The 26,278-nt window shown below is 44.7% G+C and overlaps 1 protein-coding gene and 2 pseudogenes across 1 annotated transcript in view; 2 read left to right on the forward strand and 1 right to left on the reverse strand.

Moving 5' to 3' along the window:
- Positions 1 to 26,278, reverse strand: part of PHKA1 (phosphorylase kinase regulatory subunit alpha 1) — a 369,719-nt gene that overhangs the window by 265,559 nt on the left and 77,882 nt on the right. The gene's annotated exons all lie outside the window — the stretch shown is intronic.
- LOC114228385 (60S ribosomal protein L15-like) lies at positions 4,311 to 4,931 on the forward strand (annotated as a pseudogene).
- LOC103304975 (mortality factor 4-like protein 2) lies at positions 8,382 to 18,181 on the forward strand (annotated as a pseudogene).

Below are 26,278 nucleotides of genomic sequence, written 5' to 3' on the forward strand. Positions count from 1 at the left end.
TCTGGATGAAGCCAGGGCTGGAGAGAAGACAACCCGGCTCTCGGGTGCCTGCAGGCAGCCTGAGGGAAGCCATGCCAGGTCCCAGTTGCCTGTGGGTGGCTGGAGGAAAGCCAATCCAGGTCCTGGGTGCCAGAGGGAAGCCGGTCCCGGCAGCCAGGGGAAGGAAGGCCTACTCTTGCATGAATTTCATGCATCAGGCCTCTAGTTAATCCTATCTAATAAAAGAGTAATATGCCAATTGACTGTCACTCCAACACACAAGATGGCTGCCCCCATGTGGTCAAAGATGGCTGCCCCCATGTGGACACAAGATGGCCGCCACAAGATGGCCAGCAGGGGAGGGCAGTTGGGGGAGATCAAGCCTGCAGGGGAGGGCAATTAGGGGTGACCAGGCCTGCAGGGGAGGGCAGTTAGGGGTGACCAGGCCTGCAGGGGAGGGCAGTTAGGGGCAATCAGGCTAGCAGGGGAGCAGTTAGGCATAAATCAGGCTGGCAGAGGAGTGGTTAGGGGGTGATCAGGCTGGCAGGCAGAAGCAGTTAGGGGCAATCAGGGAGGCAGGCAGGCGAGCACTTGGGAGCTAGCAGTCCTGGATTTTGAGAGGGATGTCCAACTGCCCATTTAGGCCCGATCTTACCGGGATTGGGCCTAAATGGGCAGTAGGACATCCCTTGAGGGGTCCCAGATTGGAGAGGGTGCAGGTTGGGCTGAGGGACACACACCCCTGTGCACAAATTTCATGCACCAGGCCTCTAGTAAATAATAATACAGAATAAACTTTATTTTTTCTGTATTTTTCACATACTCACAACTATAAACCTACTTTTGCCCACCCCTATATATGAGACATTTTACGCAAACCTAATAGTAACACACACACACACAAATTCAGAGCTGAGACAAGACACATAAATGAGATGAAACAGAAAACAAATCACAGAAAACTACCAAACTAAAATAGCAGAAAGAAACAGAAGCATGGGGGGAAACAATGGAGATACAGAGCAACCAGAAAAAAAAGATAAAATGGCTATAGGAAATTCTCATATATCAATAATCACCCAAAATGTAAATTAACTGAACACACTGATTAAAAGGCACAGAGTGGTGGGATGGATTAACTAATAAGACCCAACTCTAATTTGCCTGTACAAAATTCATCTCAGCTCTAAAGACAAACATAGGCTTAAAAAGACTTAAATAAATAAAATCAGAAATGAAAGAGAAGTTACAACACCATGAGATAAGAGGATTAATCCAGAATACTATGAAAGTCTACATGCTACCAAATTCTATAATCTAAAGGAAATGTATAAATTCATAGAAGTATACAACCTTCCTTGACTGAATCATGAAGAAGTGGAAAACCAAAATAGACTGATAACTCGTAAGGAAATCAAAACTAATGAAAAACCTCCTGTGTTTAAAATAAAAATATATTTGTACCATAGAACAGAAATATGTAAAACTATGTTGACTGTGAACAGGTATTTTCATAGTTTTGACTTGTTTCTTTTTTTTATTAATTTTAGAGGGGAAGGGAGAGGGAAAGAGAGATAGAAACATCAGTGATGAGAGAGATTCATTGATCGGCTGCCTCCTGCTCGCCCCCTACTGGGGATTGAGCCAGCAACCTGGGCATGTGCCCTTGACCGAATTGAACCTGGGACCCTTCAGTTTACAGGCCAACACTCTATCCACTGAGCCAAATCAGCTAGGGCTTGACTTGTTTATTGATAAACTTGTTAAGACATTAGAGAAAGTTACACTTTGAAGAAATGAATGGATTAAACTAAATGAGGCCTAAGAATTAGCCTTTGTTTTTTAAATATTTGTTCCTATAAATCTTGTCAAAAAATCACAAATTATTTAAAAAGCTCAAAACAAAACAAAAAAAAGCACAGATGACTTCACTGGTGAAGTCTACCAAACATTCAAATAGTTAATGCCAACCCTTCTCTACCTCTTCCAAAAAAATGAAGTAGAGGGAATACTTCACAACTCATTTTACAAGGCCAACATTGCCCGGAAATCAAAACCAGGCAAGGACAACACACAAAAAGAAAATTACAGGCTAATATCTCTAATAAACATGGATGAAAAATCCTAAACAGAATACTGGCAAATAAAATACAAAAATAAATTAAAAGGATCATACAACACAATCATGTGGGATTCATTCCATAGATACAAGGATGGTTAAGTATCCATGAATCAATCTGATCCACCACATCCTATCTAATAAAGAGGGAATATGTTAATTGGCCATCATTCCATCACAAAGATGGCTCCACCCACAGCTGAGGCCAAGCTCCCATAAGGAGCCTTAACGAGCAATCAGCAGGGACCTGAGGCTACGCCCTCCCCCGCCCCCATGGGGCTTGACAGGGGACCTCAGGCCACGCCCCCCACCCTGGCATCAGGCTGAGGGACCTCAGACTGCACCCCCCACCCCAGTGCCAGGCCAGGGGACCTGTGGCCAACCCCCCGCCTGGCAGGGCTTGATGGGGGGACCTCTAGGTGCTCTTCCATCCTGGTGCTGGGCTAGGGGACCTCAGGCTGTTCCCCCCACCCCGGCACCAGGCCGGGGGACCTCAGACCGCACCCCTTGCCTGGTGGGGGTTGACAGGGGACCTCAGGCCACACCCCCCACCACAGCACCAGGCCAGGGGACCTGAGGCTGCGCTCCCCTGCCTGGCTAGGCTTGACAGGGGACCTCAGGCTGTGCCCCCCACCCAGCGGGGCTTGACAGGGGACATCAAGGTGCACCCCCAGTGCTGGGTCAGGGGAACTCAGGCCACGCCCCCACCCAGCGGGGCTTGACAGGGGACCTGAGGCTGTGCCCCTCTCCCAAGCCTGGTGGGGCTTGACGAGGGATCTCAGACCATGCCCCCCACCCAGCATGGCTTGACAGGGCACCTCAGGCCATGTCCCCCACCTGGCAGGGCTTGATGGAGGACCTCAAGGCACGCCCCCGCCCTGGTCTGGGCTGGGGGACCTCAGGCCATGCCCCCCATCCTGGCGCTGGTCCAGAGGACCTGAGGCTATGCCCTCTGCCCGGCAGGGTTTGACAAAGGTGGGACTGGCCAGGTCTGGATCTAGCCCAATAGGGGTGGGGCGGCTGGGTCTGGGTCTCACACAATTTTGAGGTGCATGTGGGTGGGTGGGGACTTGACTCTGGGTCCCGTGGTGTGCCCCAGACTCTGACAGGAGGAAGGTTTTCATATACATTTTACTAATTTTCTTTCATCTCTGACACTTCTATTATAGAGAAAGGGCAAATAGCAATATTAAATTATTTCCTCTAATTAATCCACTTTTATTTCCTCTAATTAATCCACTCTTAAATAGCAATATTAAATTATTTCCTCTAATTAACCCACTTTCAATGTGCACAAATTTCGTGCACTCGGTCACTAGTTAAAAAATAAAATATAAAAATCATATGGATGCAGAAAAAGCCTTTGACAAGATATAGCATTCATTTATGATAAAAAATTCAATAAAATGGATATGGAAGAAAAGTACATCAACATAATAAATGCCATATATGAAAAACCCACAGCTAAATTATACTCAATGGTAAAAAAATGAAAACTTTTCCCCTAAGATCAGGAACAAGACAATGACACCCACTCTCATAACTGCTACTCAGCATAGTACTGGAAGTGCTAGCCAGAGCAATTAGGCATGAAAAATAAATAAAAGGCATCCAAATTGGGAATGAAAAAGTAAAACTGTCACTATTTGCAGATGACATGATCCTATACATAGAAAACCTTAAAGACTCCACCAAAAACTATTAGAAATAACAAGCAAATGATGTTGTAGGATAAAAAAATCAATTTACAAAAATCTGTTTAATTCCTTTATATGAACAATAAAGAGAATGAAGAAAACAATTGCAACAAAAAAAAATAAAATACCTAAGAATAAACTGATAAGGAGGTGAAGAACCATACTAAAAACTACATGACATTGTTAAAAGAAATTAAAGACAAAGAAAGGGTAAGATATTTCATGTTCATGAATTGGAAGAATTAACATTGCTAAAATGGCCACAATATATAAAGCAATATACAGATTTAATGCAATCCTTACCTCAATCCCAATGTCATTTTTCATACAAATAGAACAAAAAAAAATCCCAAAGTTTATATGGGACCACAAAAGATCCCAAATAGCCAATACAATCCTGATAAAAAAGAATAAAGGCAGAGGCATCACACTTCCTGACTTCAGTAATCAAAACAGTATGGCATTGGAGAAAGGATCTTCCTTTCAGTCTGGCCACAGCCATCAGGTAAGGCAAGATGGGCACTTACAAGTACATCCAGGAGCTATGGAGAAAGACACAGTCTGATGTAATGCGCTTCCTTCTCAGGGTGTGCTGTTGGCACTATCACCAGCTCTCTGTGTTCCACATGGCCCCCCACCCCACCCAGATCAATAAAGCATACAGGTTGGGATACAAGACCAAACAAAGTTATGTAATATATCAGATTCCTGTTAACTATGGTGGCCACAAACATCCTGCTCCTAGGAGTTCAACCTACAGAAAGCCTGTCCATCCTGATGTTAATCAGCTAAAGTTTACTCGAAGTCTTCAGTCTGATGCTGAGGAGTGAGCTGGACACCGCTGTGGGGCTCTGAGCATCCTGAATTCTTACTGGGTTGGTGAAGATTCCACATACAAATTCTTTGAGGTTATCCTCATGGATCCATTCTACAAAGCTATCAGAAGGAATCCTAATACCTAGTGGATCACCAAACCAGTCCAACAAGCACAGAGAGATGAGAGGGCTGACATCTGAAGGCCGCAAAAGCCGTGGCCTTGGAAAGGGCCACGAGTTCCACCACACTATTGGTGATTCTCCCCGTGCAGCTTGGAGAAATCTCAATACTTTCCAGCTCCACCTTTACTCCTAATATAAGTAATGTTTGTCAAATTCTTACCTAATAAACAACGTAGGGCAGTCATGTCTGCTTAAAAGTGTTTTTTATTTTTTTTTTAATATATTTTATTGATTTTTTACAGAGAGGAAGAGAGAGGGATAGAGAGTTAGAAACATCGATGAGAGAGAAACATCGATCAGCTGCCTCTTGCACACCCCCTACTGGGGATGTGCTCGCAACCAAGGTACATGCCCTTGACCGGAATCGAACCTGGGACCCTTGAGTCCGCAGGCCGACGCTCTATCCAATGAGCCAAACCCGTTTTGGCAAAAGTGTTCTTTAATTTGTTAAAACTAGTTGCCTGCAGATTGTTTCATGTGTGGACGAAAGGAGCCACATGCTAACCTGACAAGCTCAGGGGAGGCCTGTGTGGCAGTCTTGAAAACTCAGAGACCTAAAATAACCACAAAAGATGGTCTGAAAATTAAATATTTAACTACAAACAGGTTATAGTGGGCAGTCATTCCTAGGCTGATATTTTCCCTGACAAAGATCAACTTAGATCTTTCCTGAGCCCATTTGCCTTTTTGCCTCTAAGATAACTTATCTGTGAGATGTCTGGGTAACTTGTTGTTATAGTAATAATGATAAGAACAATATAGAATAAGTATCAAAGTGTGGAATTACAGTGTGATATTAAAAAATGATGTTAAGAAGTATTAAATGTAATGTAAACAAGTTGATTAAACACCCCTGAACGGCCTGTATGCAGAAAAAAAAAGTAAAGTGATCTGTTCCCCATATGTAAAACCAGATATGCAAGGCTCCTGGGACCCGCTGATAAGACACACTGAAGACGCCCATCTAGGCACATAAAAAGAGGAAGCACCAGAGGAAGATCAGAGAGGCTTGTTCTGCTCCTCCACAGACGGTCACTCTCCACCCCCCTTCCTGCAATCTGCCCAAGCTCTGCCGTGGACTGTGAGTCCAGACAGTGAGCCGGAAACTGAGGCCTCAAGCAAGACGCCGAGCCGCAGCTGCAACGTCCAACGTCCAGTGTGTGTGTCTGTCGGCGCGGATCCCCGGGTGGCCTGCCGAGGTCTGGAAACCACCAGGACTCTGGTAAATAAACCGTGTGTGATTCGTGCATTGCATGTCTGTCTCCTGTGTAATTTATGCTCGGTCAATATTAAGTAAGTACCTTGGGTCGTACGTGTCAGTTTAGAGACTGGCTGAGGCACCCTTGGTCACCTGTGCTTACGTCCCTAAAGGAGAAATTGGGACACTTGTAACTTCCTTTTTTTTTCTGGAGCCCCTGGGGCACAACCAAATGTGGTGGGCACCAGGACAGATGCCTCAAATTCCTTCATTATCATGTTAATTGTTCCTGCACCCACCTAAGTGTTTGTCAATCATTTTACTTTTTATCCAATCCCAGAGGTTTCCCACCGCTTTGCTTTTATCCCACCTCCTTAATCCCTCACCAATGAATTTCATCTAACCCACCTATGTCCCTCCTTTGATTGCAATGTATAAATATAGATGTAACCCTGCATTTTCCGGAGCATTATCTCAATTCATTGAGGTTCTGCTTCCTGGCATATGTCGACAGTTTGGCTCAAATAAACTCACTAAAATTCTTTACAGGTTTCAATGTTTTTTTTCCATTAACACATGAATATATTATGAAACTATGAAAGTTAAAGACTATAAGTGATGGTGTATCTTGTTTGTCATAAGATAAACACTCTTGTCTTTGCTTTATCTTATTAGAGGGTTTGGTGGAGTCTTTAGTGTTTAAAATGCTGTTTGGTATAATAGGCATAAAGTAAATTCTTTGAAAGAGGAGTACAGAACTAGCCATGTAGATTTGTTGGTACATGTGACAGAACCTACAGCTTTATTGGGATAATGCAATGCTCTGCTGGTTTACTCTCGAGAGGCTGTTTTTTGGAGTTTGGCAAGGACAAACATTTTTAAATTGAAATTTGCTTGGAAATGTGAAAGATATCCTAATCCGTTCTCATGGCCCTATGCAGAAAAATGAAAGTTAACTTGGGGGTTCACATTTTTAGATGAACCCAATATAACTGCTGCTTCTGAAAAATGTGTAAAAGAATTCCACCATTTTTTAAAATTGAACAATCCTGTTGCAAGACAGTTCTCTTAAAATTAAACATGCTGGTTTACCTAAACAAAATTGACTTGGTCTCCTTCACATAAAAGGTAGAGGCTCCTAGTTCAATCCCATGACTTGTGGGATCTGTGGAATACTGAATTTCATGCAAAGAAGTAGTGATAATTATACTGGTATATATTTATACTGATAAAAATTTGACATAGGGTAAATGAGAAGGGAATTAACTTTAGGTGTGTTGTGTTAATTAGTTACCATTATGAACCCTCTAGCCACCTTAAAGGGGAGAATATGGTTGGCTTTATTTAAAAGTACTTCATTGCTTAGTCCCGTGGTCGGCAAACTGCAGCTCACGAGTCACATGCGGCTCTTTGGCCCCTTGAGTGTGGCTCTTCCACAAAATACCACGGCCTGGGCGAGTCTATTTTGAAGAAGTGGTGTTAGAAGAAGTTTAAGTTTAAAAAATTTGGCTCTCAAAAGAAATTTCAATCATTGTACTGTTGATATTTGGCTCTATTGACTAATGAGTTTGCTGACCACTGGCTTAGTCCAATCAGTCATCCATTATTCTCATAAGGCTACTGAGGAAAGTCATGTAGTTGGTGTGAACACAAGTTCATAGTTTCCAGTCTAGCCTTATGCATTGTCTAGTTATTTTTCTCATCCTGCTCAAAGTAGCCTCAAAATCTGTACCATTCCTCAAACTTTTGAGGTTTTAAATTGTGCTCACCTTAATGTTAAAGCATACCACCACATTCTTTTTTGCCTCTTGTCTTCTAGTAGACTAGGCTTCTGTTTCCCAGGGAAAATTTTAGCATGTAGGAAATATAGAAGAGGAAATGGCCCCAATTTCCAATTCTGGGTTTGCTGACTTAATAAGTAGTTTGGTTTCCAAAAATGAATTGCTGGTTTCCTTTTAAGCCAATTTTCCTTATTTTCTTCAGGGGTCTTAAAAGGCTCAATTAAATTATTTCTAGAAAACATGTTAGACTCATACAACCTCTTAAGATCTAAATTCCTTTCTACTCAAAAATCTTAAACCATCTATTTTGTGTGTAGAGGTTGTTCAACTAAAGGAATAAATGTTAAACTAAAAAAAAATCACCAGTATGGCATGGACTATGGTGTTGGAGGGACAGCAGTGATCACATATACGCTGCTAGAAGGAACCGGATTCTTGTTTCAGGCCACTATCAGAAAAGCTTAGTTTGCTGTAAGGGTCAGAAGATCTGATCCTGATTACAAAATCTTGGGTTGTGTCTCCCAACTCATCCTTCCAAATATCCCACCTGGGAAAATACTAGGAGCTTACGGAAGAGCAAGAAGGTAGAGGATTATTGATTGAAATAAAAACAGTGTTGAATAAGTTCCAGAAAGCAGAGTTCTCAAACTCATGGAAAATAGTCTGCAGAAAAAGACAACTTCAAAATACCAACTAGAAGCAATATGCAGAGAAGTAAGAATGAGAGGGGCTTCCTCAGGAAAGAAGACAGCTTGTCCACAGCAGAAAAATCTTAAACCAGCCCTCCTGAGTACATGGGGGTTGCTCTGTGAATCCCCCCTTCAGGATCCATGAGGAAGACAAGAAAGAACAAACACAGAGAAACCAAGATGGCGGTATAGGTTAAACACCTAACCTACAGCCTGGCACAACAATTTCAAAAATACAACTAAAAGTCAAAACGGACATCATCCATAACCACAGGAAAGCTGGCTGACTGAAATGCCCACAACTAGAAGGAAAGAGTAAACCACAAGGAAAACCAGAGGAGCCGTAAAAGCCTGAGGTATGGAGACACGGGGGGAGACACGGGCGGAGACACGAGCATGCGCGCGTGCGGGGAGGACAGAGCCGGAGAGGACGGGGCGGATGACTGCCTGGCTGGCGTCCTCTAGGGTAAAGGAGATAAAAGCTCCAGATTGCGCTGAACCCCAGTTCCGACTACACTGAACCCCAGTTCCGGGCGAGACCCTGGGAAGCCAGGCTCATACTGGGGGAATCTGGGCTGTAAGGTGGAAATGCAGAGGAGGGTGAAAGGCAGAGCACCGGAGGCACGCACATGAATATGCGCAGAGGACGGACTGTTGCCTGTGCCACTGAATTGCCCTAGCGGGAAGGAGACAAAAGCTCCGGACCATGCTGAACCCCAGTTCCGACTGCACTGAACACCAGTTCCGGGCGAGACCCTGGGAAGCCAGGCTCATACTGGGGGAATCTGGGCTGTAAGGCGGAAACGCAGAGAAGCGGCGAAAGGCAGAGCACCAGAGGTGCGCACGGGAATGCGCACAGAGGATGGTCTGTTGACTGTGTTGCTGAATTGCCCTGGTGGGAAGGAGACAAAAGCACCAGACTGCGCTGAGCCCCAGTTCCGACTACACTGAAACCCAGTTCCGGGCGAGAATCTGGGAATCCAGATTCACTGGGGGAGAGACTAGACTGTCTGGCAGCGGGCAAAACTCCAGGGTGCTTTTCTCTCAGAAGTGTTTGCAGGACATGCAGAGGGACACTGAGACCTAGGAACCTCATAGGGCGGGGCTGATGGGAAGCCAAGGCTGTAGGCTCCACCCTGAAACTCCGCCCCATCTAAGCTGAGCACAGAGGCTTTTACGATTTTGCAAGTCTAGTTGAATAAGGCTGTCTCCCGGCGTAGACACACCTGATCCTCACAGCCAATTGGACTGGAGGTCAAATCCTCCCAGTGTACCAACAGCAATCAAGGCTTAACTACACCAAGACTTTGCACTCAGCCCACAAAGGGGGGGTACCAAGAGCGACCACCTAGGGAGATTGAGGAAGCTGAGCTACCGGCCCCTATAGGTCAGTGACCACACAAAGCCACTCCATCAACATAGGGAGGCAGCCAAAAGGTGGAGACACCGAAGCAGGTCACGAATAGAAGGGATGAAGGAAAGTAAACTAATGGACAACACAGTGTTCAGAACCACATTTATAAGGTTACTTAAGAACCTTCTGGAGGACCAAGATGGCGGCATAGGGCAGACGCCTGATTGTTGCCTACCACAACAATTTTGAAACTGCGGCTGGAGAACAGAGCAGACACCATGCAGAACCACCGGTGGGCTGGCTGGGCGGATGCTCTATGGCTAGAATAAAAGAGAGGGGGACGCAGGATGATGCGGATACCGATGAGCCAAAGATCACACTTTAAGATCTACGGCTCTGGCGACACAATGGCGGCCTGGAACGTGCTCGGCACGGTTCCCCTGGCGGTATCCGGCTAAGGGGACAGCTCCGCTTGCTGCCGAGCACGGACAGATGAGCCCCTGGGGGTCATGGGGTGGGAGACTCCGCGCTTGCTGACATCCGAGTCATTCGAGAATCTCTGCACCCCAGAAGTGGCCAGGTGCGCACGCCTGGCGACCGGCTGCCGCTGCAGACCCGAGCGCTGTCGCAGCAACCTCGGACCAACCCGCCGCCATGCACCGGGCGCACCGGAGCCTCGCCGAGACCGCCGCCCAGCGAGTTCCGCGGAAGCCGCCCCGGAGCTTTGAGAAAATGGCCGATGGAATTGCTGAGAGGGAATTGACCGACAGGAATTGGGATCAAGAAGACGAAGCCCTGCTGGGTCCCGGGTCTGGGTGAGGCCGCGCGCCCCTGGGTCCAGGTCAAGCTGGGTCCTGGGTCCGGGTGAGGCCACGCAGCCCTGGGTCCGGGTAAGGCCACATGCCCCTGGGTCCGGGTGAAGCTGGATCCCAGGTCCGGGTGAGGCCATGCGCCCCTGGATCTGGGTGAGGCTGGGTCCCAGGTCTGGATGAGGCCGCGCCCCTGGGTCCGGGAGAGGCCACGTGCCCCTGGGTCCGGGTGAGACCACGCGCCCCTGGGTCCGGGTGAGGCCATGCGCCCCCTGGATCTGGGTGAGGCTGGGTCCCAGGTCTGGATGAGGCCGCGCCCCTGGGTCCGGGAGAGGCCACGTGCCCCTGGGTCCGGGTGAGACCACGCGCCCCTGGGTCCGAGTGTAGCTGGATCCCGGGTCCAGGTGTGGCCGTGCGCCCCTGGATCTGGGTGAGGCTGGGTCCCGGGTCCGCGTGAGGCCGCGCGCCCCTGTGTCCGGGTGAGGCTGGATCCCGGACCCGGGTGAGGCCGCACGCCCCCAGGTCCGGGTTAGGCTGTGCGCCCCTGGGTCCGGGGGAGGCCATGCACCCCTGGGTCAGGGTGAGGCTGGAGCCCAGGTCCGGGTGAGGCCGCGCGCCCCTGAGTCCAGGTGAGGCTGGATCCCGGGACCGGGTGAGGCCGCGCACACCTGGGTCCAGGTGAGGCCACGTGCTCCGGGGCCTGGGTGATGCTGGGTCCCAGGTCCGGGTGAGGCCGCGCCCCTGGGTCTGGGTGAGAACAAACCAGATGGAGTCGGACCTGCATTACCACCATTTGTCCACCATCCAGAGCTGAAAAGTCAGTGCCGACATGTACACATAAGGAACTGGTGGACATTGAAATTGGGTCTCAAAAGAACTGTTGGTCCAGAAAGAAACTCACTACAGACTGATTCATTTGCCTGTCAGCATAACTATTATTGCTTGTCTCACATTCGGTTCTTATAAGCATATTTCTAGTAACACATGATCTCACTCATCTAGGGGAAATGATGAACAACATAGACTGATGAACAAGAACAGACCCAGAAACAAGGAGGCATCAATCGGACTGTCGGGCCTCAGAGGGAGGGTAGGGGAGGGTGGGGGTAGGGGGGAGAGATCAACCAAAGGACTTGTGTGCATGCATACGAGCCTAACCAATGGTTAAGGACAACAGGGGGGTGGGGGCATCCGTGGGGAGGGGTGTGGGATGGGAATGGGGGGATGAGGACAAATATGTGACACCTTAATCAATCCTACCTAATAAAGCAGTAATATGCAAATTGACCACACCTTCGCTATGCCTAGGCCACGCCCACCAGCCAAGCCATGCCCACCAGCCAATCAGAGCGAGTATGCAAATAAACCAGACTAAGATGGCAGGTAATTTGCATACATAGGCGCCCTGAGCTGACCCCCTGCCACGGATTGCAGGGAGCTGGGTGTCCGCTGGGCTCCAGGCCAAAAGCCCCCTGGTGCATGAGCGGACCCCCTGCCATCGGAGGCGGGAGCTGGGACTGGCAGGCGCTAGCTCCAGCCAAGCCCCACAGAGCCAGCAAAGGCAGGAGGAACCCAAGCCACGCCCCGATCAGGACCCGGACTGGCAGGCACTGGCTCCAGCCAAGCCCTGCAGCGCCCACCGCCTCGGGCGGAACCCAAGCCAAGCCCAGATCGGGGACCCGGGCAGGCAGCATGGGTCAGCGCCCTAGCCACTGCCCTGATCCAAGCCACCATCACACCGCCTGCCTGTTCCAAGCTACAATGGGGGCCCGGGCAAGCAGCGGGGGGCAAAGCCCTAGGCCGGTGCTTGCCTGGATCGCGGACCCAGGCTGGCGGTGTGTGGCAGTACCGCACACTGCTGGTGGGTTCTAGCCGAGAGGACCTGGGCAACTTCTGCCAAGGCCCGCCTGTGGGCTCGAGCAGAGGGAGAGAGCTGGCAGCTTAGAGGGCATTGCTCCCTCTGGAGCCCCAGCTTCCGCATCTCAGCTGTGAAAATTGACAAATGGTAGGAGGAAGTCCCACCCCCACAGAAACGGCCAGAATCAGCCGCTGGTCACACAGCTCAAAGGCCTGACAGTTAAGACTCATTCACCTTATCTCAGACTGTGGCAGTAGAGAGGTGGGACTATGTCCAAAGAAAAACTGTTGATACAACGTAGCTCTGCAGCAGAAAGATGCTGACGTTATCGACAGAAAATGTCTGAAGAGCAAAGGGCGTCTGATCTTGAAAGAAGGCGATGTCTATGACAGAATGTATCTGAAGAGCAGCTATTGGAAAAACGTCGCTCTGAAGCCGAAATACACCGGCATCTTCGACAGAAAATGTCTAAAGACCAACGTGCCTATGAAGTTGAAAGAAGGTGGTGGCGAAGACAGAGGTCTAGAGAACAGTCATCAACAAGTACTAGCAACATTGGTAGGAACTGCCTTCTCAGCAATAATGGAGTATATGAGGATGCAATTCTCGAACATAGTTATGGTGGAATGACTGTTAGATGTGAATTTTGCCTATCACTAAATTTCTCTGATGAAAAACCATCCGATGGGAAATTTACTCGATGTTGTAGCAAAGGGAAAGTCTGTCTAAATGATATACATTTTCCAGAATACCCAGCATATTTAAAAAGATTAATGACAAACGAAGATTCTGACAGTAAAAATTTCATGGAAAATATTAGATCCACAAATAGTTCTTTTGCTTTTGCTTCCATGGGTGCAAATATTGCATCACCATCAGGGTATGGGCCATACTGTTTTAGAATACACGGACAAGTTTATCACCGTACTGGAACTTTACATCCTTCGGATGGTGTTTCTCGGAAGTTTGCTCAACTCTATATTTTGGATACAGCTGAAGCTACAAGTAAACGATTAGCAATGCCAGAGAACCAGGGCTGCTCAGAAAGACTCATGATCAACATCAGTAACCTCATGCATGAAATAAATGAATTAACAAAATCGTACAAAATGCTACATGAGGTAGAAAAGGAAGCCCAAACTGAAGCAGCAGCAAAAGGTATAGCTCGCACAGAAGTAACTATGGCAATTAAATATGATTGTAACAGTGACCCAGGTAGATATAATTCTCCCCGTGTAACCGAGGTTGCTGTCATATTCAGAAACGAAGATGGAGAACCTCCTTTTGCAAGTGACTCGCTCATTCATTGTAAACCAGATCCCAATAATCCAAGTGCCACTAAAATGAAACAAATCAGTATCCTGTTCCCTACATTAGATGCAATGACATATCCTATTCTTTTTCCAGATGGTGAAAAAGTATGGGGAACAAATATTGCATTAAGACTCAAAGACAACAGTGTATGCAACAATAATACTAGACAAAATGTAAGGACATGAGTCACACAAATGCAGTATTATGGATTTCATCTCTCTGTGAGGGACATGTTCAATACTATTTTAAATGCAGGAAAATTAACTCAACAGTTTATTGTGGATTCATATTTAAAAATGGAAGCAAATCGGATAAATTTCATTAAAGCAAACCAATCTAAGTTGAGAGTTGAAAAATATAGTGGTTTGATAGATTATCTCAAATCTAGATCTGAAAATGACAATGTACCGATTGGTAAAATGATAATACTCCCATCATCTTTTTAGGGTAGTCCCAGAAATATGCAGCAGCGATATCAGGATGCTATGGCAATTGTAACGAAGTATGGCAAGCCAGATTTATTTATAACCATGACATGCAACCCTAAATGGGCAGATATTACAAACAATCTACAACGCTGGCAAAAAGTTGAAAACAGACCTGACTTGGTAGCCAGAGTTTTTAATATTAAGCTGAACGCTCTTTTAAATGATGTATGCAAATTCCATTTATTTGGCAAAGTAATAGCTAAGATTCATGTCATTGAATTTCAGAAACGTGGACTGCTTCATACTCATATATTACTGATATTAGATAGTGAGTCCAAATTACGTTCAGAAGATGACATTGACCGTATAGTTAAGGCAGAAATTCCAGATGAAGACCAGTGTCCTCGACTTTTTCAAATTGTAAAATCAAATATGGTACATGGACCATGTGGAATACAAAATCCAAATAGTCCATGTATGGAAAATGGAAAATGTTCAAAGGGATATCTGAAAGAATTTCAAAATGCGACCACTGGAAATATTGATGGATATCCCAAATACAAACGAAGATCTGGTAGCACCATGTCTATTGGAAATAAAGTTGTCGATAACACTTGGATTGTCCCTTATAATCCATATTTGTGCCTTAAATATAACTGTCATATAAATGTTGAAGTCTGTGCATCGATTAAAAGTGTCAAATATCTATTTAAATACATCTATAAAGGGCACGATTGTGCAAATATTCAAATTTCTGAAAAAAATATTATCAATCATGACGAAGTACAGGACTTCATTGAGTCCAGGTATGTGAGTGCTCCTGAGGCTGTTTGGAGACTTTTTGCAATGTGAATGCATGACCAATCTCATGCAATCACAAGATTAGCTATTCATTTGCCAAATGATCAGAATTTGTATTTTCATGCCGATGATTTTGCTGAAGTTTTAGATAGGGCTAAAAGACATAACTCAACTTTGATGGCTTGGTTCTTATTGAATAGAGAAGACTCTGATGCACGTAATTATTATTATTATTGGGAGATTCCACAGCATTATGTGTTTAATAATTCTTTGTGGACAAAACGCCGAAAGGGTGGGAATAAAGTATTAGGTAGACTGTTCACTGTGAGCTTTAGAGAACCAGAACGATATTACCTTAGACTTTTGTTTCTGCATGTAAAAGGTGCGATAAGTTTTGAGGATCTGCGAACTGTAGGAGGTGTAACTTATGATACATTTCATGAAGCTGCTAAACACCGAGGATTATTACTTGACGACACTATCTGGAAAGATACGATTGATGATGCAATCGTCCTTAATATGCCCAAACAACTACAGCAACTTTTTGCATACATATGTGTGTTTGGATGTCCTTCTGCTGCAGACAAATTATGGGATGAGAATAAAACTCATTTTATTGAAGATTTCTGTTGGAAATTGCACCAAAGAGAAGGTACCTGTGAGAACTGTGAAATGCATGCCCTTAAAGAAATTCAAGAGGTATTCACATTGCATGGAATGAAATGTTCATATTTCAAACTTCCGGACTATCCTTTATTAATGAATGCAAATACATGTGATGAATCGTACAAACGACAACATGCAGAAGTTTTGATAAATTCTCTGAATGATGAACAGTTGGCAGCCTTTCACACTATAACTTCAGCCATTGAAGATCAAACTGTACACCCCAAATGCTTTTTCTTGGATGGTCCAGGTGGTAGTGGAAAAACATATCTGTATAAAGTTTTAATACATTATATTAGAGGTCGTGGTGGTACTGTTTTACCCACAGCATCTACAGGAATTGCTGCAAATTTACTTAATGGTGGAAGAACCTTTCATTCCCAATATAAATGACCAATTCCATTAAATGAAACTTCAATTTCCAGACTCGATATAAAGAGCGAAGTTGCTAATGGTTTATTAAAAAGGCCCAACTTCTTATTATTGATGAATGCACCATGGCATCCAGTCATGCTATAAACACCATAGACAGATTACTAAGAGAAATTATGAATTTGAATGTTGCATTTGGTGGGAAAGTTCTCCTTCTTGGGGGAGATTTTCGACAATGTCTCAGTATTGTGCCGCATGCTATGCGATCAGCCATAGTACAAACAAGTTTAAAGTACTGTGATGTTAGGGGATGTTTCAGAAAGTTGTCTCTTACAACAAATATGAGATCAGAGGATTCTGCTTATAGTGAATGGTTAGTAAAACTTGGAGATGGCAAACTTGATAGCAGTTTTCATTTAGGAATGGATATTATTGAAATTCCCCATGAAATGATATGGAATGGATCTATTATTGAAGCCACCTTTGGAAATAGTATATCTATAGATAATATTAAAAATATATCTAAACGTGCAATTCTTTGTCCAAAAAATGAGCACGTTCAAAAATTAAATGAAGAAATTTTGGATATACTTGATGGAGATTTTCACACATATTTGAGTGATGATTCCATTGACTCAACAGATGATGCTGAAAAGGAAAATTTTCCCATTGAATTTCTAAATAGTATTACTCCTTCAGGAATGCCGTGCCATAAATTAAAATTGAAAGTGGGTGCAATCATCATGCTATTGAGAAATCTTAATAGTAAATGGGGTCTTTGTAATGGTACCAGATTTATTATCAAAAGATTACGACCTAACATTATCGAAGCTGAAGTATTAACAGGATCTGCAGAGGGAGAGGTTGTTCTGATTCCAAGAATTGATTTGTCCCCATCTGACACTGGCCTCCCATTTAAATTGATTCGACGACAGTTTCCTGTGATGCCAGCATTTGCGATGACTATTAATAAATCACAAGGACAAACTCTAGACAGAGTAGGAATATTCCTACCTGAACCCGTTTTCGCACATGGTCAGTTATATGTTGCTTTCTCTCGAGTTTGAAGAGCATGTGACGTTAAAGTTAAAGTTGTAAATACTTTTTCTCAAGGGAAATTAGTCAAGCACTCTGAAAGTGTTTTCACTCTTAATGTGGTATACAGGGAGATATTAGAATAAGTTTAATCACTTTATCAGTCATTATTTGCATCAATGTTGTTTTTATGAGTTTGTTATTGTTATATCATTTTGTTATTATTTATTAATGAAATTATGTATTATTTTCATATACACTGTACTCATTTCCTTTTATCTCTCACACTTCTATTATAGAGAGAGGGCAAATAGCAATATTAAAATATTTCCTCTAATTAATTCCCTTTTAATGTGCACGAATTTCGTGCACCAGGCCACTAGTAAAGAAATAAAAAAAAAAGAATACTGAAACTAGAATTTCATATAATTTTCACATCATAAAAAAGAAAGAAAGAAAGAACAAACAGAAGACTCCTGGAAATAGAGACGGTGGCAGTAGCAGTGAAGCCCCTCAGCCACCTTGGAAGAAAAGGGCCCAGGCAGACTCCATTGTTAAAACTGAGGAGCTATTTAAGAATAGAATGAAAGTTAAACAGGAAGATTCCTGAAGAATTAAACCATGATTTGTTGAGGACTGGGACTTAGTTACCAGGCAGAATCAGCTGTTTCCACAACCTGCTAAGAAAAATGTAGATGCCATTCTGGAAGAGTATGCAAATTGCAAGAAGTAGCAAGGAAATATTGATAATAAGGAATTTTCAGTGAATGGTCATGGCAGAAATAAAAGAATACTTCAACATGATGTTGGGCACTCACCTGCTCTACAAATTTGAGAGGCTTCAGTATGCCCCAATCCTCAATGTGCCGTCAATGTCCCAGGATTATGGAGCACCACACTTACTGAGATTATTCATAAGAATCACAGCAATATCGGTGTATATGCCCTTTGAGAAGAAGAGCCTTACATAATTGTTGGGCCATTTGCATGATTTCCTGAAGTATCTGGCAAAGAATGCTGTCACTGTTTACTGACAGTGATTACAAAGTGGCTTTAGATGATAACCACAGCAATGCCCTGTGAGGATCTACTGACTATTCACTGTTATATCTGGTATTTGGAAACACTATTTTTTCTTAGTCTTTTTCTTCTATAATTGATGTTCTTTAAAATTGTTAATGCATAACAGACCTTATGCCTCTGTTTTCTTTACTTTTATTAAATATATTTTTATTTATTTCTGAGACAAAGGGAGATGGAGAGAGAGTCAGAAATATCAATGATGAACAAAAAGATAGATACAGAGGCAATAAAGCATCAAACAGACTGTCAAATTACAGTGGGAAGGTTAGGGAGAGGTGGGGGAGATAAGAGATCAACCGAAAGACTTATATGCATGCATAAAAGAATAACCAACGGATGCAAAACAATGGCGGGTGAGGGCATGTATGGGAGTAGGGTGGGGGTGGGGGCAATGGTAAGATATGTACACATATAATACCTTAATAAAAAAGAATTGTATAAGTAACATAACAAAAAAATCTTCCATCAATCAAAAGCCCTGGTCTGGATGGCATTACAGGGGAGTTCAACCAAGCATTCAAAGAAGAACTAAAACCTATCCTCCTCAGATTATTCAAAAAAATTCAAGAGGAAGCAACACTTCCAAGCTCTTTGTATGAAGCCAGCATTAACCTTATTTCAAAACCAGATAAAGACACCATAAAAAAAAGAGAACTACAGGACAATATCCTTGATGAACATAGATGCTAAAATCCTCAACAAATTTCTAGGAAATTGGGTTCAGCATTACATTAGAAAGATCATACACCATGACCAAGTGGGATTTATTCCAGGGATGCAAGATAGTAAAATATCCGAAAATCAATAAATGTGATATATCAAGTAAACAAATTGAGAGACAAAAATCACATAATCATATCAATTGATGCAGAAAAAGCATTTGACAAAATCCAACACCTTTTCTTGATATAAACTCTCAGCAAAGAGGGAATAGAAGGATCATACCTCAACATAATAAAAGCCTTATATGACAAACCTACAGCCAACATCATATTCAATTGGCAAAAACTAATCTCATTTCACCTGAGAATGGGAACAAGACAGGGATGCCCAGTTTCACCACTCCTGTTCAATATAGTACTGGAGGTTCTAGCCATAGTGATCAGACAAGAAGAAGGAATAAAATGCATCCAAATTGGAAAAGAAGTAAAACTGTCCTTATACGCAGAAGACATGATACTTTACATAGAAAACCCCAAAGACTCCATCAAAAAACTACTAGACTTAATAAATGAATTTGGCAATGTAGCAGGATACAAAATTAACACCTTGAAATCTATGGCCTTGTTATATACCAATAATGAATTCACAAAAATGAAATGGAAAAAAATTCCATTTACCATTGCACCAAAAAAATTAAGATACCTAGGAATAAATTTAACTAAGGAGGTAAAAGACCTGTACTCAGAAAACTACAGGACATTGAAAAAAGAGATAGAGGAAGACATAAACAAATGGAAGAACATACCATATTCATGGATTGGTAGAATCAACATCATTAAACTGTCCATACTACCCAAAGCAATCTACAGATTCAATGCAATGCCCATTAAAATACCAACGGCATACTTCAAAGATCTAGAACAAACTCTCCAAAAATTCATCTTGAATAAAAAAAGAACCCAAATAGCTACAACAATCCTGAGAAAGAAGAACAAAGTTGGAAGGATCATAATACCAGATATCAAACTTAATTACCAAGCCACAGTACTCAAAACTGCCTGGAACTGGCACATGAACAGACATATAGACCAATGTAACAGAACAGAGAACCCAGAAATCAACCCGTCATTATGCTCAATTAATATTTGACAAAGGAGGCAGGAGCATACGATGGTCAAGACAGTCTCTTCAATAAATGGTGTTGGGAAATTTGGTCAAATACATGCAAAAAAAAAAAAAAAGAAACTAGATCACCAACTTATACCATACACAAAAATAAACTCAAAATGGCTAAAGGATTTAAACGTAAGACAGGAAACCATAAAAATCCTACAAGACTCCATAGGCAGCAAAATAACAGACATATGTCTTAGCAATATCTTTGCAGATACGGCTCCTAGGGCAAAGGAAACTAAGGAGAAAATAAACAAATGGGACTACATCAAAATTGAAAGCTTCTGCAAAAGCAAAAGAAACCATCAACAAAACAACAAGAAGCCCACTGCATGGGAGAACATATTTGCCAATGACTGTTCCTATAAGTGTTTAATCTCCAAAATTTTCAGAGAACTCATATAACTTAAAAAAAGGAAGATAAATGATCCCATCAAAAAATGGGCAAAGGACTTAAATGGAAACTTTTCGAAAGAGGACATACAGAATGCCGAGAGACATATGAAAACATGCTCAAAGTCCCTAATTATCTGAGAGATGCAAATCAAAACAACAGTGAGATACCATCTCACACCTGTCAGAATGGCTATCATGAACAAATCAACACAGGACAAGTGCTGGCGAGGATGTAGAGAAAAAGGACCCCTCGTGCACTGCTGGTGGGAATGCAGACTGGTGCAGCCACTGTGGAGAACAGTATGGAGTTTCCTCAAAAAGTAAAAATGGAACTCCCATTTGACCCAGTAATCCCACTTCTAGGACTATATCCCAAGAAACCAGAGACACCAATCAGAAAGGACATATGCACCTCTATGTTCATAGCAGCACAATTTACAACAGCTAAAATTTGGAAACAGCCTAAGTGCCCATCAGCAGATGAGTGGATTAAAAAATTGTGGTAAATCTACACAATGGAATACTATGCTGCTATAAAAAAGAAGGAACTTTTACCATTTTCAACAGCATGGATGGGATTGTAGAGCATTATGTTAAGTGAAATAAGCCAGTAAGAGAAAGATAAATATCACATGATCTCACTCATATGTGAGATATAATGATCAACATAATTTGATGAATTAGATTCAGAGACAAATGGCAGGGGAAGGGGTGTTAGAGAGCAACCAAAGCACTTGTATAACCAATGGACACAGACACTGGGGTGGTGGGGGCTGCACCGGGGTGGGAATGGCTGGGGTGGGGGTTCAAGCGGGGAAAAAGGAGATATATGTAAAACTTTAGACAATAAATAAAAAATAAAAATAAGTAAAATAAAAACATTGCCAAAAGAAAAAGAGAGAGAGAGAGAGAGAGAATTTTAAGAAGGCCCAGATGGCTGCCTGCAATGCAGATGTCTCTCCATGAAATCAGGGGTCTCCAGCTATGACCAAGATTGGGAAACAGAAATTCCAGGCCTAGGAAATACATTCTCCTACAATAATCAATTGGGGAGAATGCTGGAATTCTGGGGGTGGCGGGGGGGCAGAGACAGAAGACATTACTCATAGTTTGTGATAGATCCTCCCTTCCCCCAACTGATGGACGGAGTATGACGTAAACTCCACCTGCAGCCGGACATTCCTGAACACCTTATATGGACTGTACATTGAACCACCAATCAGCACCTGCCATATACCCTAAGCCCCCAATTCCTAAATCCCTAGGCCCCTAACCATGTACCTTACATGAAACCACCAATCAGCATGTGCTGAGTGCCCTAAGCCCTGTCCCCTCTTTTCCTCCCCTTAAAAGGCACTCTCACCCTGGCACAAGCTCTCTCTCTCTCCCTTTTCCTGTCTGGAAGATGGCCTGGCAGGGTGATCTCCAATAAAGCCTGTATCCTGGTATCCCATGGTCTCCAGCCCTCTATTTAATCTTTCATCATGGTGCCAAAACTGGGTGAGCATGGACTATCCTCGAACCTAGCCCCGAGCTTCTGACTCCTGCTCTGGCTCTGCTCAGCGGCATGGTTCTGAGTCGATTGGCCTGCTCAGAACACTCCTCAAACCCTGCCATGCAAGGACACGTGGGAATCTCGTCGCGGAATCTCGTTGCTTCACCTGGCCGGGAAAACTCTGCTCTACTCCATGGGAAAGGTTCAGGGTGACGACCTTGCAACCTTCTCCTGTCCTTTTTTCTACAGGTTGGCAGAGGGAAAAGAAGGACGCTTCTTATTCCTTCCCCAACTTCTCGGTGGCCCTTTCCATCTGGTCATGGGAACCCCTCAATCCAAACCTTCTTGTAACCTCAAAGAAGCTCTACCTGGCCACAATATAAACTCGACAATGTCTCTCTGTGGCCTGAAAATTCCAATATCCTCCGAGATCTAGATGATTTTGCCACCGGATTGGGAAGCATTCGAGATTCCTATGAACAGGCTTTCCCCTCCCCACCCACCCTCCCGCTCTCCCCACTTGCTTTACTCAGGTTCCACCCATCAGACCCTCCTCTGGAAGTCCTCTTTGTCCTCTCAAACCCCTTTCTCTGTCTTCTGACTCTTTCAACCCAGCGGACCGTTTCTCTCCACATGTCTCAATCTCTCCCTCAGGATGTTCACTTCCTGAGCTTTAGTCTCCCTGAAACGTCCCTCCTGGTCCCGCCCTCATTATGGGAGGCAGGATGGGGCATTTCTACCTCTGAGAATTCTAACTCCTACCCCCCGCCCCCGCCTTCCCCTGTGCTCTCTGCCTAATCTCCACTCCTGTGGCCTCCAGCAAACAAATTTACAGGTGGCTGGCCATTTCCCTTCTCACTCTCTGACCTTTCTCAAATTGAAAAACGTCTAGACTCTTTCTCTTCAGATCCTCTTAACCAGCAGCCGCCTTCTCCCCAGTCCCTGAGAGCCCAAATCCTGAGAACCTGAGCTCTAAAACAGCTTTTCTATCTAACACTCATTCTCAGGCCCAAAGACTGCCTTCCTCAACAGCTTCTTCTACTCTCGTGTCCACTCTACCCCCGAGAGAGGCAGCAGGAACTAGGGCATATTCTGAGTCCATGTCCCATTCTCTATATCCAGCCTCACAGATTGAGAGGCATCTCAGGTTTCTTTTCCCACTGACCTGACCACCTTTACTCCCCGACATATGCCGCAACTGCAGGTCCACAAACCCCTCAAAAAGACCTCGTTAACCTAACCTTTAAGGTCTTTAATAATAGAGACAAGGAGACCCAAATCCAAAATCAAAGACGAGATCAGGCCAAGGCGGAGGCCCATTAGGAGGCCTTCCAGCTCCTAGCCACCACTCTCAGGAACCCCAAACGGAGTGCCGGTCCTCCAACCGCGGGTAAGTCAGGGGCTCAGCCTCCTCCGGACCCATGCTTAAAATGCAGCAAGGAAGGACACTGAGCCAAGTCCTACTCAAAGCCGAGACCCCCGCCTGGGCCCTGCCCAAGGTGTGGAAGGGAAGGCCACTGGAAATCAGACTGTAGTCTGGCTCCTCTGGGTCTGGCCTCAGCCAGTCCAGCATGGCCGCCCTCTGGATCCCGTTTGGAGCTCCCAGACCTCCTGGGACTGGCCACTGAAGAAGCTGCCCAGGCCCCGACAGGGCCCCACAGACTTACATCACCAGGACAGAGCCTCGGGTAACGACTGTGGTGGCAGGTAAGCCGATCTCCTTTTTAATTGACACTAGGGCCACTTATTCTGCCCTCCAAATTTGCTGGGACCCTTGTCCCCTCCTCAGTCTCTATTATGGGGGTTGACAGATTAGTCTCACAGCCATTAGCCATCTCATGTCTACACTGCATCTTACTAAATTCCCCCATTCACTCTTTTCTCATTCTACCTTGGTGCCCGGCCAGGGCTACCATGCATCCCCTCATAAAACCCAGTTGTCCCAAACCACAGTCACCTACCTCAGTTTCACTCTCTTACCCCACAAGGCTGAGCCATTCCTTGGACTGTAAATGCCTTATCTCCTCTAAGATCATTATCTGTAGGAACAATGTGGCCATTTGGGACTCAAACGGCTAGAAGCCTGGCTACCCTGGGAACTGGCTGAGGAGCCTGCTCCCTCCCCCGCCCCCTGCCTTTTAGAAATAAAGAAAGAAAAAAGAAAGGAAGAAGGAACTCTCAGCAAGAAAGTGAGGCTTCAGTCTCCAAGCCTGGCAGGAAAAGGTTGCTGGATACTTCTTAAGCTAAACCAGAATATTCAGTGTCTAACCTCTTATCCAACCATCCAGGTCCCTGGCTTCCACTACTCCTTTCCTTCCTTTTCCCTCCCACTTTCACTGCAATACAATCTCAATCACTCATTTGTCACCCCTTATTGGTAGCGCCATGGTGACTACTCTCTCAGCTTGGAGTACCGAACTAGAAAAAGGAATCTCATACCCTTTAGCCCACCTCTTCTCCCTACACTTATCAGCTTGTCTCCATGATAGGGATTTTTCTTCCTCTGTGGGGAAAAACACATACATCTATCTCCCCATCAGCTGGACAGGAACCTGTACTCTCGTCTATCTCTCACCCAATGTAGATGCAGCCCCCAATAATCAGTCTTTACCTGTCCAGTAACCCATCATATCTGACACAAAAGGGCAGTCCAGATCATCCCTCTCCTCCTAACCCTCAGCATCACAGCAGGAGTCGGAACTGCCACAGGGAGCTTAACCACTGCTCTACCTATTGTGAAACCCTGTCTCAGTGTTGGAGAGTGGGAATTTTTGAGCATGCTTCCAGGGAGGCCATGGACTATGCCCCAGATAGAGATGTCACTGCTGACACCAGGCCAGGCCTTGAGATATGGTCTCATGGCCCCTTCCCAGCACGTAGCCTTCTTTCGTAGAACATTGTCAGCTTTCTGAAGAACAGGATGACCCTGTGAATAACATGGTCGTCATTGGCATGATCCTGACGTTGCTTGGGAAAAACTGTTTTGTCTTGGGTTACTTGTTCTGCAAAAACCGGATGTGGTTCATGTGCTTAAAAGCGGTCCTACATAAAGGGTCGCTGCTGCTCTCTGGTCTCCCTGCGTGGAGAATGGCAGAGCAGTCACCGGGTCGTCCAGCCACCCGGCTAATAAAGGCTCCCTAAATTTTAATTTGTTCTGGGCTCCAGTGGTCATTCACTCACATCCGCTCCACAACATCAGGACCTACAAGAAACATGTGAATGCCCAGCAAGGGGCAAAACTGGGAAAGCAAGAACCTCACTCCCAGGGTAACCTATTCTCCCCTTTCATATCACTAGTGAGGCAATTGAAACCCCTACTCTTTTCCCCCCTAAAAATAACATCTAGGTCTTAGTTGTCTTTCAGCTCCAGGCCCAGAAAAGCAGCAAAACCAAACAAGTGACACTGTGGCAGCCTCAGGACCAGCTTTTACCTCCCAAGTGACTCAACAGGATCGCTCTCAAGACTTCACCAACCAGTCCCTTGGGGAAATTATGCTGCTGCACTCCTCATCCAGCCACCCATCATTAGGCCAACTGGTGTCTATTCCTTTAATTTTTCTCTTTGGCCCCTGTCTCATGCGTTGTTTCACTAGTCTCTTGCAGAACAGAATGCAGGCATTCACCAACCAGAAGGTGGGAGAGATCTATCTGGCACTGAATTCAGAACCTAACACCAGAATCCTTGAGACCCCGGGTAGATGCCCCTAACGACGCCCCCTCTCAGCTGGAAAAAGTTACGGAAGATAGACCTTCACCCCCTGACCCTGCCCAGACTCTCAATTTTTTTAATATTAGCAAAAGCCTGGAATGATAGATCCTCCCTTCCCCCAACTGATGGACGGAGTATGACGTAAACTCCACCTGCAGCCGGACATTCCTGAACACCTTATATGGACTGTACATTGAACCACCAATCAGCACCTGCCATATACCCTAAGCCCCCAATTCCTAAATCCCTAGGCCCCTAACCATGTACCTTACATGAAACCACCAATCAGCATGTGCTGAGTGCCCTAAGCCCTGTCCCCTCTTTTCCTCCCCTTAAAAGGCACTCTCACCCAGGCACAAGCTCTCTCTCTCTCTCTCCCTTTTCCTGTCTGGAAGAAGGCCTGGTAGGGTGATCTCCAATGAAGCCTGTATCCTGGTATCCCATGGTCTCCAGCCCTTTGTTTCATCTTTCAGTTTGAACTTTTAGTATCTTGTGCATGCCTTTTTGAGTGTTTGTTGATGTTTTATGTCTCTTTGTTGTTTAATTTGTTTAAAAATGGGGCAAGCCCCGCTTTGGGGGAAGCCCAGTTGTCTGTGGTGATGCTGAACACTTGACAGAGATTGCAGGATGTCCAGCAGCTGCCAAGAATCTTTATTCTTGG

This window comes from Eptesicus fuscus, chromosome 1 (assembly GCF_027574615.1).
Source record: "Eptesicus fuscus isolate TK198812 chromosome 1, DD_ASM_mEF_20220401, whole genome shotgun sequence".
NCBI lineage: Eukaryota > Metazoa > Chordata > Mammalia > Chiroptera > Vespertilionidae > Eptesicus > Eptesicus fuscus.